We start from the raw sequence: 13,170 nt of genomic DNA, 5'->3' as shown, positions 1-13,170 counted from the left end.
GAAATTACAGGTCCACTTTCTATTTTGGGAAATTTTCTGTTTGACTTGATTTTCTTCCATGATGAGGTTTGACATGATATATGAGGCTTATATAAGCATGAATGAGCTCCTTCAAATCAATTCCATCCATCAAATCACTGATTAAATCCACAGTTAACCAAGTTTGACTTTTCTAGGGTTTTGGATGACTGAACCTCTTCTGATGAATTCCAAACCCTGATTCCTTGAGAACTTGACTTCAAATGATGTCCCAAGATGTATGAACTCTTGATTATGGATCATGGTGCCCAAATTCTGCAAGAATGACCACCATCCATTGCTTTGACTGACTATTGACTGATTTTGACCTAATTGCTGATGATTGCTTCAACTGCAAGCAACAAGGTTAGCATGACAATATTTTTGTACTTTTTGAATGATAAACATATGAAAAGCAAAGATATACAAATGCCAGGCATGCTTGGTGATCAAGAATCAACTCACAAGGCAACCAACCCACTAGGAGGGAAACTAGGGCATGCAGTGATCCTTGAGGCCATGATATGATATGATATGGGCCATGAGGGATCTTAGGGCCAAAATTGGGGTCTTACAGATGCCCCTATTTAAGGTCATTCTAGCCGGAGAAGTGAAGTTTAGAAATCTTCATCTCGACGCGGTAGAATGGGCTTAAATAACAGTAATGAGACAAATTTTGGTCCCTAAGAGACCTCATGATGCAAATGTATGTATGCAAAAGACACAAATTCTATGGGGAATATGGTTCACACAGAAGAAAAGACGATCCATCGGAGTAATACACTCACCAGGAACAGAGACTCTGACAAGACTCTATGGGGATAAAAAAAACTGACACAACGTGAACAAGACACGACTCTGATTAGGAAATAACAGAAAACAGACTGGAGAACTCACTGGGGAGTGAAGGACTCACACTGGGAAAAAGAAACTTCCAAAGGAAAATAAATCCATTGGAGAGACACAAGCTGACTCCTGGGGAGAAGCAAAAAGAAGTTCCACTAGGGAAGCACCAAAGAAAACGAGATGTTACCAGGCATAAGGGTAACAAACTCAGGAAAATCTGACTCCACAGGGGGACCGAGGTCATAATAGGGAGCAGAAAGGAGGGAACACCAAGGATACCGGTTACTGGGTATATAACAGGTGACCGACCAAAGCGCGAATTGGATTTCACTTCCAAAACACTCATCATCCTGAAGAGAGCTAGAAACGCAAACTTGTTTATAGGATGGATATTCAATTCCACAAGGAATATGAATCTTACTCTGAGGGGAAAGCAACAAAGGATTGACTCAAGAGCGCACGAGATATAATATCCATTACCGTCAGAACGTGAATAATATACTCGAAAGGAAAATTATCCTGAACCGGTTACTGGGTTGTTTATAGGATAAGATCCGAAGACGTGAATTGGTTTTCACTTCCAAAACACTCATCATCCGAAAGGAGGGCTTGAAAAAGCAAATCGACTTACAGGATGGGCATTCGAATCCACAACGGGAAAACGAATCTTACTCAACTGGGGACACAAACCCAAAGAGTGCATGAGATACAATATCCATTACCGGCAGACCGTGGATAAGATACTCGCATGAGATATATTATCTATTACCGTCAGAACGTAGATAATAAACTCGCATGGTAAGAAACACCAGAGATACCGGTTACTGGGTATATAATAGGTGATCTACCGAAACGTGAATTGGATTTCACTTCCAAAACACTAATCATCCAAAACACGAACTGGTTAAAGGATGGATATTCGATTCTACAAAGAATACGAATCTTGCTCAGTTGGGGAAAATCAACAAAGGATTCCAACTAAAGAGCGCATGAGATATATTATTCATTACCGGCAGACCGTGAATAATACACTCGAAAGGAAAAGACACCAGAGATACCGGTTACTGGGTATATAATAGGTGACTAACCACAAGAGAGAGACAATCGATACCAAGCATCCGGGTAAACGAAAGACAACTCAAAGGGATAAATTGCAAGCATCCGGCAATTATCCAACAACAAGAATATTCGGCTCCACAAAAGGGAAATAACGAATCTTACTCGACCGGGGAAACGCAAAAGGCTTCGACTGAAGAGTGCATGAGATATATTATTCATTACCGGCAGACCGTGAATAATATACTCGCATGGAAGATTATCCACAACCGGTTACTGGGTTAATAAAGGATAAATCAACCGAAAAGAAAGGTATCGGGATACCAAACTAGATATATAATGATAACCAATCAAAAGGGAGCAACAGACATTACCAACAAGAGGGTAACTGAAAGGCGATCTGCTGAGGATAATTTGCAAGCATCCGGCAATTATCCACAGAAGACTAGCTGGGGATGCACTGGTAAACAACCAATGATCCGGGGAACAAATCACTAGCATACGGTGAAAAGACCCACCGGGGATAAAATTGCTAGCATACGGCAATTATCCACAAAAGACTTGCTAGGGATATAAGTGTTGATCTGAGCAACTTATACAAGCAAAGGAAAATCATCATCAAAGACTAGATGAAGATAACCACAAAATTAGGGTTTACATCTACCGAATACGGGGTAGAAGACCAAAAACTCCGCGTGGGGATAGAACAAATCACAAATCCGCACGGGAAACCAAAATAGGGTTTATAACAAACCACAAACTGCTGGAGAGCAGGAAAATAGGATTTTACAACTACCGGGTAGTAGGTAGAAAACCAAAACTCTGGCTGGAGAATAAAAGGTGTATAACCACAAATTCTATCAAGAAAGCCAGGAACAAAAGGACTTATAACTACCGGTTATGAGGGTAGAGGCCCAAAACATTCCGCTGGGGAACAACCCACTGGGAAGCACAAGATATCTGACAAATAGCCAATTCGGGAATGATCCGAAAAGACGGACTGAATCAAGACACGTCCTAATGAGGATGTAACTCAAATAGGAAAATCCATCCCAATATATGTGTTGGGAGGAAACGGAAGAAACCGTCGTCCACGAGGATATATCTCAGTGGGGAACTGCAGAAGGAAAGACAACATTTCTGCTTATGGGCTGACTCTAAGTGGAGAGATTTAAAACACCCGACATCTGCTTGGGGAGATCTATAAAGAGATCTATATCACCATAGCAGGAGACACGACAAACAAAAGATATATGGCAAGGAATGCAACATGAATATCTGAATGTTTATGAATATGCATGAATATGCGTGATTTATGTTTAATGAATGCTGACAAAACAGACAATTCTAACACAAACAGGTTCAGGAACCAAACGTCCGGTATTATACTTCCAGGGGAAAAACCAGCTGGAGAGCCAATCTGCGGAGATCTACAAGCTGAGAAGCAAAGATCTGCAGGTACTGCTGAAGAAGCAGCGAGCCAAAGATATCAGGAAACAACCCAATCAGGGTACAGAAAGTCACAACAGGCAAAATAGCCACCAAGACAAATCTGTAGGAGAACAAGAGAAGTCCCAAAGTATATCTGCAGGGGATCCCAGTGTCAACTGAGAAACAAAAGTGCATAAGCACAGGCACAAACTGCTGTAGAAGCAAATCCACACAACTCCGCTGGGGAACAACCCACTGAGGGAGAATGATATCATCCAAATAGAATCTACTGCATAAGCAACTCTACTGGGGAAAACTGTCAGCTACTCTTTTGGGAACAAACCACTGAGGGAGGACAGATCAAACAAGTATGTTCTGCAATAAACCACTCCGTTTGGGGAGGATATACACAGCAAACTGATCACAACAAGTAGATTCTGCAACGAACCACTCTACTGGGGATCACAAACAGTCAGGAAATCAATCCGTTCACTGGAGGCAAAAGCCATCATCCGACCATACTGGGGATTGAAAGAGTATTCAACAGGCGAAACTGCCACAACAAACATTCTGCAGACTAAGCTGAGGAAAAGATGGTTGCAATACTGGGATGTCAACCCAATCAACCACTGAATAGGAAAATAAATCCTGCTCTGCTGAAGAGACAACTCTAATGGAGAGATAGCAACAAATCCACAGACGACTTCGCCGGGGAGAAGGTAAAGTACCGGGTATCAAACCACTGACTTACCGAGTCTTCAAAAGAAAACAAACGTGCTGAAGAAACAGACAAATCCTGCTGGCACACTGCATGGGGAAAAGCGGTAACAACTCCACTTGCCACCCTGGTGGGGATATCAATAACAGCTCTACTCGCGACTCCGAGGGGAGTATCAGTCAATGGCTATACTCATGACTGCTGAGGAGATAAATAAAGTCTGGGGATATGACCCACTGGAGAAAGTGATGGAGCACCAAGATGACAAACCATCAACCGCCGAAACTTCACAAGAAAACACCCATGCTGGGGGAACTGCTGCTGGAGAAAACGAAGTCTTCAACAACAAATCACTTGCGACTGTACTGGGGAATAACCCCAACAACACCTCTGTCTGAGGAACAACCTCAACAAAGATCTGAAGAAAGAAGATACCACCAAACCAGGAATATGAACAAATGTCTTACCTTTTGGAAATCATGCCACCCTCGGGAGAGCACTGAGATATTCTTGAGTATCCTTTCAATCTTGTGAATGTTCACTTGGTTTAGAACAATATATTTTGAAAATTTTGGTTTTAAAACAATGACATTTTATCAATTTAAAACATGCAAAACATTTGTTGAATTGAAACAAATAAGAGTGCAAATAATTGGATAAAAAGCTCAAATTGATTTGATAGAATGGTAGCCTGCAAATGGCAAGACTCCATAGATCTGTACAAATTTGAAATCAATGATATATATTGGAAGAGGGCTACATTGAACATAATGATCCTTTCTCTACCAATTTGAATCTCGATGTATCCGGAGCTTCGGTTGACGACGAATCGAGAATCCTCTGACGCAAAGACGGCTGTGGAACAGAAAGTCTTGTCAGGATGCAGTTACTTGCCAAATCCCTAATTTTTGCCTAGATTGCCCCAGGGTGAGGTACTCAATCTAGCGGGATGCAAATATATTCTCTTTTTTTCAAGTCTCTAATTTTTTTGCCTGGATTACCCTTGCGGGTTCTCCACCGAGACGCTCATTTTTGCCTAAGCCGCCCTTTCGGGTTTTCAACTTAGCGAGTTATTCTGTTTTTTCATTTGTTTTTTCATTTGCATATACTTTTTTTTTAGGCAAAGTATCTCTTAACTGCATCTGAATTCACAGGACGAGTGAAATCCTCCCCATCCATTGTTGTAAGCATCAAAGCACCGCCTGAAAAGGCTCTCTTAACAACATATGGACCCTCGTAGTTTGGAGTCCACTTGCCCCTGGAATCGGGCGCGAAAGACAAAACTTTCTTGAGCACAAGGTCACCTTCTCGGAACACACGAGGCTTGACCTTCTTGTCGAATGCTTTCTTCATTCTCTGCTGATATAACTGACCATGGCACATGGCAGTTAAACGTTTCTCTTCAATCAAATTCAACTGGTCATAACGACTCTGAATCCATTCAGCATCAGTCAACTAGGGACTTGAGGGTATACTTTTCTTTTTCCCTTGGAAAAATTTTGAAAAAATTTTCCTGGTTTTTGATTTTTCTTATTTTTTTCACCCTCTTTTTTTTTCTTTTTTTTTTTCTTTTTCTTTTTTTATTTTATTTTGATTGCATTTGCAATGCCCCAGTTTGACTGTTTTGCTGATTCTCATGATACAGCTGAATGAGCTTCTTTTGGGCTCAAGAAGGTGGGTAATCTTGTCAGGAATCCCCTTCAACATCATCTTCCTCTGCCTCAGATACAAGGACTTCAAGATTGGGAGATGGCGTTGGATCATTATGTTCAATGGGTTTAGAAGTCCCTGCATAATGATTCTGGATAATGAAAAGCTTTTGATATTTAAACAAGCAAATCATTTATGCAGATGAAAAGATGTTTTATTTGTTTTTCAGGGTTTTTTTGTGATCACTGATTTCATGCAAAAGCAAAAAGTGAAAACAAATGGAAAAACAAATGTTTAGCAATGCATTAATTGAATGAAAACATCATTGTATTAAATGCTTTGCCAACAATGTCATCACTTCTCCTTTTGGCATGGGAGAAGGGTTTTAAACAAAATGAACAAATCACGCTGTCTTATGAATGACCGTAGGAACATCCACAGCGACCCAATTGTGGCAGACACCACCAGGTATGATGAAATTGTTCAGCTCTTCTGCGTCTTCTAAGATAGCAGCAACTTCTTCTTTAGGTTGATCGTCATGGATGAATCCTCCACTCTGCGAACAAACCCTGCTCATTAAGTGCCCCAGAACAGCAGCCAATGCCAGCCCGGGATTGGATAACCAGGAATAAATCCATCAACAGGAATAAATCCATCACCAGGAATAAATCCATCAACAGCACTAAGGCTGGCAAAAATCCTCTTCGAGTCCACAACTCTCTTGTTCAGGATGATCCATCAATCTGGCAGAGTTGGCTCTGGTATAGTACCGGCAAAGTGCGTCTTCAAAATAAATGAAGACCGCAGGGTCAGACCACAGGACGGGAGACCGGAACAAAACACCTGCTTATGCAAATGATGCATGAAGTGTTTGTGCATATGCTTGTTTTTCAAGGAACCCTCAGGGTATTTATTTGCAATATTTTGAATATTTAAACATTTTAATTGCTCATGGAAAATATTTCATTCAAATATATTGAGACAAAGAAGTACAGCATTCTTTTAAATATTACAAAGAGAAAAGGTAAATGACATCCTATGGATCCCTATTAGCTCGGGATGCTGGAAGACGAGAAGTGCACAACTTCTTGATCTCTCTCTCATAGGCAGCCTCCATATCAGCTTTCTCCTTTGCAAGTTGATCATACTTCCTTTTCCAGAATTTGGATGACTGAGGAAGCAGAGAAGTCCAAGCGTCGTTCGGATCGTCGATCACTCGGTGCTCGAGAAATTCAATCATAGCATCCTTCTCCTTGAGCTGCTGCAGCAATTCCTCTCTTTCACGGATCCAAGCACGCGAAAGGTCTTCTTCTCTCAACTCCTCTACACGTTGGGTAGGGAGGGTTGAAGGCCCAGCCACATCCAACAGTGTAGGTCTCGGATGATCATATGGCATCAGGTAGGTAGCAGCCCTCTGTCTGACCCAAGAGGTGTATGGCTCCAAAGCAATGCAGTTCTTTGGACCCAACTCATTCCTACTCTTCTTGTGAATACTGCGCCATGCACGGACAAATCTGGCTTTCAGGCCTTGGGGATCTTTACCCTCCTGAAAGAACACACCCTCTAACAGAATGCTATTAGGTTTATCCTTTAGGGGGAACCCAAGCTGACGACGTGCAAGAATAGGATTGTAGGTAATCCCACCACATGTGCCAAGAAGAGGCACATTAGGGAATTCACCACAATAATCGATGATCTGAACGGTATCATACACGCGATCATACCAGGTGATATCATCATTGGTGAGAGACATGAGTCTCTGAGACCACCGTAGACATCCCTTATTCTCCTTGAAAGCAACTGTCTGCGGCAAGTGCGAAATAAACCACTTGTACAGCAGGGGTAAACATCAGACAATGACTCCTCCATTCTTCATATTCCTCAGGTGCATGGAGACATACGCATCACCCAACAAAGTCGGAACTGGATTAAGAACTGAGAAGATCCTAATGGCATTCATGTCCACGAACTTGTCGAAGTTGGGAAACAGCACCAATCCATAGATGAGCAGAACAAATAGAGCCTCAAAGGCATCCTCACTCATGGCTTTCCCATAAAAGGTAGCTTGGGCAATGAGGAACTCGGAAGGAAAACCCTGAATTCCGCCTTTGGTAGTCAGATTAGCTCCAATCAGATCCTCATCTATATGCAACAGGCTGGAAATCTCTCGAGCAGATGGAATACTCTCTAAGCCACTGAACGGCACTTGATCCAGAATCGGAATCCCAATAAGGTGAGAGTATTCTTCCAAAGTTGGCAATAACTGGAAATCCGGAAATAAGAAGCAATGATGCAACGGATCGTAGAACTGAGCCAAGGTACTCATCAATCCTTCATCAACTTGAGTGGTGAGCAGAGGTAGAAGCTTCCCATAGCGAGCTTTGAAACCCAAGGGATCTAATACATATGATGTCAGATTCCTTAACTCTTTTACATCGGGCTGTTTGAAGCTGTACTTCTTTGTATGCCTTTTTGGTCTTTCCATGTCTGAAAATTTTGCAAATAACCCTTTAAGTTCCTTGAAAATTTTCTCTTTTGATGACATGAATGCGGATGAATGCGTGAATGCATGAATGCAACAAACACACTCAAGGATCAAGCAAAGCACACCAAACAAAGGTCGTGGGAAAGCTCATTGTATCCCTAATATCAATCATCCATTTTGGTGGATTTAGGTTTTCACCTTATCGACACCCAAGTTCCATTGATATTAACGGTACATGAACCGGTTCAGACATTCTTAATATCAACCAGCCGCTTTGATGGATTTTAGGTTTTACACCCGATCCGGGATCCATTGATATTAACAATGTTTGAACGACTCAACCACGAATCACGGGTTTGTTGAGAGTCACGAGCATGGAGTCTCGGTTAAGAACCACCCAAAGGGAGTGTACTAGGGTTTAAACCTGCCAGACATGTTCTATCAGAGGTTCCCATAATCATCGTTCCATCTTTCGAATATTATCGGAGGAACGAATACTCGTATTCCAAGAATATTCTCAAGAGAAACTCTTATGAGTGTAGTATCGCGTAACAATCGTATCAGAACTGACATCTGAACGACCTCCGCACTACGGTCCTAAAAATAGGCCAAGATGGGTTTGGTAAGCTAAGGTCCTTGGCTTCTGCGGAACATGATTGAAAGAATAATGCCTAACCACAAATAACTTGTGTGACATTATTAGTTCAACATGACCTCCACCAAGTGAATGGGCTCGCAAGTCAACTGGCTAAGGAATACTCCACACCAGTCAACAAGACTATGCCATTCTCCTATCCTAGAGTGCACTCGAGTTCGGGTATAGAACTCATCTCACAGATCACCAAAGCAAACAGCAAATGTATATCAAGCAATTCACACATTACAATCAATACAGTGATCCCAAATCGTACAAAAATATGTCAAATGACAAATAATAATATAGCACAACAAGGGTGAAAAGTAGGCAATACCACCAAGGATTCTGGTGAGATTTTCCCCAGCAGAGTCGCCACTTTTCTGTAGCGGTGTATTCGTCGCTATATGATCTATCGATTAAATCATAAGCAAGAGATACAATGAAATTTCGAGTCGCCACCGCACTTTTATTTATCCAAAGGATTGGCTAAAAAGCGAACAAAAGCCTAAGAAGTTTTACACGTAGAAAACTAATAAAAAGATCAGAGATTCTGGGTAAGGGGTAAATTACGCAATGGGAAGGTGTTAGGCACCCACTACGTCCTAGGTACTCCTAGGGAGCCCTTTTCACACTTGTTGTATAAGATTGTTATTTGTTATGACATAAACATTGTGCAAACATGATTGGGATGATGAGAAAAGAGTATACAAGTTAGTTATTTTTGTGTTCGAACGGATGAACCCGCTGCCTACGTACCTTCCATCAAAGGTAAGGATCAAAACGCCGTAGTTCGGCTAAAAGATTTCCAAAAGTGAGTTAGGTTCAATTTTAAACACAAACCCCAGGTCTTACGTTATCCACGGGAGAAAACTCAACCTTATACAAACAACAACGTCCACCATGTGAGAACAGCTTCAACTTGCCAGGGAGGGGTTAACCCTATAATAGGCAAGGAAGACTTACAATTCAATCACTAAAGACAGAAGGTGAGATTAACATCAACCACTAAGATAAATCAAACCTATAGCTCATGTATGAAAAGGTTAACAATGGACAAAGCCAAAACAAGTGAATGAGTAAAGTTACTGATTATGATTATGAAAATGGAGTCAAAGTATGATTAAAGTTAATTCAAAGAAGTATTATGAAATGAGTTTGAAAAAAGTCAAGGACTTGAGTCCAGGTTTTTAGTTTGAAAAAACATGAAGAAGTTTGCACAACACTTATGTCAAGTTTGAGTCAAGAGTGTGAAAAGGTTCTAAGACATAATGGGGATGAATGGATGGAATGGATAGTAAAACTTCTTAGAAGGTTCACTTCTTGAAATCATATGGAGGATGATTCAAGTGTGTCCTTTGGAATAGAAATAAGCAATAACAAACAAACAAAATAAGAAAGACGGATACCGGATGCCAATCAATGGTCTTATACCAATCTCCTAAACAAAACGGGATATCAGAAGCCACTCAATGGTCTTATACTAATCTCCACAGGCAAAGAAATAAAAGCGGATACCGGATACCAATAGATGGATTTACACCAGTCTCCTAAAACAGAACAGGATATCAGAGGCCACTCAATGGTCTTACACTAATCTCCTCAAAAGAAAACGAAGATGAGAAATGGAAGTCAACTGCCAATCTATCTGGACTTAGGTTAACTCCACAGTATGGTCCTAGGAAATCCAATGCCACATTACAGGGACTTACAATGGATCCTCACATACAAGAACAAAAGCAACAATATGATCACAGGAATGCAAATGCCAACTTACAGGGACTTATAATTGCAACCTCTCATACAAACAGATAAAACAAACTTATGATCACAGGAAAGCAGATGCCAACTTACAGGGGCTTATAACTGCAACCTCACATACAAATCAAACAGATCAAATTATGATCACAGGACAACAGATGCCAACTTACAGGGACTTATAACTGTATCCTCACACACAAACAGATAAAACAGAAGATATGAGTGACCAATGAGGTCTTACACTCTATCCTTCCATATCATAGGAGCAAATGCCAAAGCAATGGACTTACGATTGTCCTCAATGGGCAAACAACAATAATAAAAGTCACACAGACAAATGATATGATCATGCACTAATGGCAATTGATGATGATAAATGCATAACATACAAGCAAACATGTGCATATGAAGCAATCAATCAATCAATGAATATCAAACAGCACACTCTATAGCCAAACAAGGGGGCTCACACAAGAGGGTTAGGCACTGAGGCCAACTGGAATAGGGTAAAAAGTTGCTCTTAACCTTGCCATTGAGAGGCTAAGGTGAAGCAGATGAAAAGGAGAATGAGGGGTGTGCCTCATTGCTTCTATCCCTAATCAGGGAGAGCATCAAAGAAAGTGTGGGAGCTCAGAAAGATGGAGCTCTTTCCACATTATTGACTCTATAGATCTTGGGTATTTATCTCAATGCTTCAACCATGTAATGGGAGCAAGGAGAGGACTCACTGAATAGTAGGGGATAGGCTACTTATCCCTTTGATCTACCAATTGCCTTACTTGAAGGACTTTTCCTGCTTGGGACAATTTTAAACACACACAAGCATTGCCTCTTAAGGAGGACTTCAGACAGTTTGCCCGGCCAAATAACAAGCCGGGTCTCCAGACTACATGAAGAAGAAGTAATTATACCTCAAAAGCAATTGCTAAATAGCAAAGCAAAGCAAGTTCAAAGAACTTAAGCAACTAAAGTACCTGAAAAAGTCAAACCAATTAGTAAACAGTTCAACAGTTTAAAGCAAAAGGAATGGATAAACAACAGTCAACCACAGAGGGACCAATGTGCAAAGCACAAGACTCAACTATATGAGTCACACCTACAAAACAAGGGTTAGCACATGATATATATAATCCAACTCAATCAAGTTTGAATGATCTTTGAGGCATTGGTGCTTAACCTGAAACATTAACTCAATTGTAAGCTCAAAAGACCACTAGGACTAGCCTAGGGTCAAAGATGAAAGAAAAGGTCAAAACAGCAAAGAAAAGTCAACCCAATTCATATTCAAACATTTAAGAAGCTTCCTCAATTGGATTCACAATCAAATCATGCATCATTGTCATTTCATAAACCAAAGAAGTCAAACATGGCAAAATGAAGCATACAAAGGGTCAACAGCAAGACCAAGCTCAAAAGCAAGCATAATCAATTCCAAAAATTATGAAATAAATCATACTCAATCACAATCCATAACATAGCATGCATATTAAATTTCAGCTCAATTGGATCATGGGAAGATAATCAAATAAAATCAGGAAGTCAACACAATTTCAAATGTGCACAATGAAGGTCAACAAACATGGGTCAACTTCAAAAAATCATAACAAATTGAAAACAGATGAGAAATGGATGGGATTAACACCAATGCAAAGCTCAAGATGTCTAGTATGCACATGTGAAATTTCATGATCATACAATAAGGCATGAGGATTTCCCAAAGGATTTGGCAACATGTATCACATAAAGTCAACAATTGACTAGGCAGGGAATAAAATTCACAAACAAATTGGAAATTGCATCATTAAATCCCAGAAAATTCATACACAAACTAGACATGTAAGAGATCATTCATGCAAAATTTCACATTATTTGAAGGCCAGGAAGCATGTGAATAAAAATCATGAACTTGCACATCATTGGTGTGACACAAATTGTCACACCCTACTTCCAAAATTCATAACTCACACACCACAAATGATAAATCCACAAACTTTATACCAAAACAAAGATGAATGAGTCTAGTTTCTCCACAAAAAAATTCAGGTCAAATGGATAATGTATCACAATTTCACAAGTGATTTGGCAAGGTGTACAAAATTTGCATACATGTCACAAAACCTAATAGCATTTAAAATCCAGCCAACCAAAAATTAATTAAAAATCATGATAAAAACGTAGACATTCAACAGGTCATAATGCAAAAAATCTCATGATTTTTGGGGTTAAATTGAGTGAAAAATGAATTGTGGAAGATGAGTAACAAATTAGACCAAGCATGAACAAAAGACATGGCATGGAGAGTCAACCAAGGTTGACCGGTGGCAATTTTGCAATTACCACCCTCACTTATCAAAACGCAGAGTTTTGAGCACGCAGAGGAAATGTTTTGATTGGTGGTTCCTCAATGGAACAGTAAATTCGCAGAAAACCAACAACAACAGCCAATCGAATTTCATGTTTTCTGGGAAAAAAAGGCTAGGGTTTAAGGGAGCTTAGGGTTTTACAGCAGCTTCATCTTCATCATGCATTACCAACGAATTTCAACCAGAATTTACAAATAGCATGGCAATG

The sequence above is a fragment of the Lathyrus oleraceus genome, chromosome 5 (assembly GCF_024323335.1).
Source record: "Lathyrus oleraceus cultivar Zhongwan6 chromosome 5, CAAS_Psat_ZW6_1.0, whole genome shotgun sequence".
Classification (NCBI taxonomy): Eukaryota; Viridiplantae; Streptophyta; class Magnoliopsida; order Fabales; family Fabaceae; genus Lathyrus; species Lathyrus oleraceus.
Note: the sequence above shows the minus strand (reverse complement) of the source record.